Source organism: Sinocyclocheilus rhinocerous, unplaced genomic scaffold, assembly GCF_001515625.1.
Source record: "Sinocyclocheilus rhinocerous isolate Xijiao unplaced genomic scaffold, SAMN03320098_v1.1 scaffold4954, whole genome shotgun sequence".
Taxonomy (NCBI): domain Eukaryota; kingdom Metazoa; phylum Chordata; class Actinopteri; order Cypriniformes; family Cyprinidae; genus Sinocyclocheilus; species Sinocyclocheilus rhinocerous.
In genome coordinates, this window is record NW_015638549.1 from 62,011 (window position 1) to 63,457 (window position 1,447).

Genomic DNA, 1,447 nt, shown 5'->3' on the forward strand with positions numbered 1-1,447 from the left:
TTGTACAAATTCTGAAAATCTTTTAGAGCTCCTTGTATTTAAGTTTTCATAATCCAAAACATATTACACATTAATGAATTAATCGGTGTATGTATATGTATATATATATATATATATATATATATATAAATAATTTAATTTACAAGTGTCTTGTTTGTGATTTTTATACCTTCTGACCTTTAAATCAAACCATCCTTGTGATTTTATGACATTAATTACTGCTTTATTTAATCAGAAACGCAATCTTAATGTTATTTGTTTGCACTGTTGACTATCGCACACCGGATGCCTCATTCTGTACTCGCATTCTCAGATTAAATGCTCAAAACAGTGAATCTAATCATCATTCAGAAAAAGGTTTGCTTCAAGAATGAGCCACACTGCTGACGTGATCTTATCGCTAGCACTCCCTGAGCACATGTGAGTTACTCGTCTTATCGGTAAGGCATATCGGCATAATTTTTCATATTGGGCCGATACAGACATTTTAAAGGGATTATAGGATGCCCATTTTCCAGAAGTTGATATGATTCTTTAGGGTCTTAATGAAAAGTCTGTAACATAGCTTGGTTAAAATTTCTCAATGGTAGTGTAAAAACACCTTTTTTACCCTGTCAAAAACATCTCTTTTCAGAGCAAGCCGTTTTGTAGCATGTTCCTTTAAATGTTAATGAGCTCTGCTGACCCCGCCCCTCTCTTCCAAGCTGCTCTCCATCTCTTTTCAGAGCAAGCCGTTTTGTAGCATGTTCCTTTAAATGTTAATGAGCTCTGCTGACCCCGCCCCTCTCTTCCGAGCCGCTCTCAGAGAGACTGTTTACTTTAGCCGCATTCATCGTGAAACTTGCTAATTAGCACATTATTAGGAAAGGCGATTTGCAAAGATTCATTAGAAAACCTTACACTCATTTCTTCTGTAGGTGAAGCTGGATCACGATTGATTCGCGCGAACAAACGCATTTAGGTAGATCGGGGCGGCTCAGATGTCGGGAGTAAATGACGACTGCCATGTTCATTATTACATCCAACAACACCTCAGTTACACACACTGCCAACACACATTTCAGTTCAAACAACTTGTAAGAGAGCATGTCGCATCATATGACCCCTTTAAGCCATTATCGGCCGATTTCAATAACGTTCCGATAATATCGTGCATCCTTACAATGTAATAATTTTTACTGCATTATGGTAAAGAAATTATTATTATAAAGTTATTGTTTTCTTACTTAAATCAAGACAATACAACAAATACAATCATGACGTACTTTGTTGTAATTTTCTTGGTTTAAATTGTATATTTTACACATGACCTACGTCCTACACATAATGTTTACATGTTTTTTGAGAATCACCCAAATAATATTTTGCATGATTCTGAGCATGTGGCATTTCTCTCTCTCTCTCTCTCTCTCTCTCTCTCTCACACACACACTCTCTCACACACACA

The 1,447-nt window shown here is 36.4% G+C and overlaps 1 protein-coding gene across 1 annotated transcript in view; it reads right to left on the reverse strand.

Moving 5' to 3' along the window:
- The window catches only part of LOC107749685 (golgin subfamily A member 2), a gene marked incomplete at its 5' end in the record, with an annotated part of 36,460 nt that overhangs the window by 13,464 nt on the left and 21,549 nt on the right, over positions 1–1,447 (reverse strand). The gene's annotated exons all lie outside the window — the stretch shown is intronic.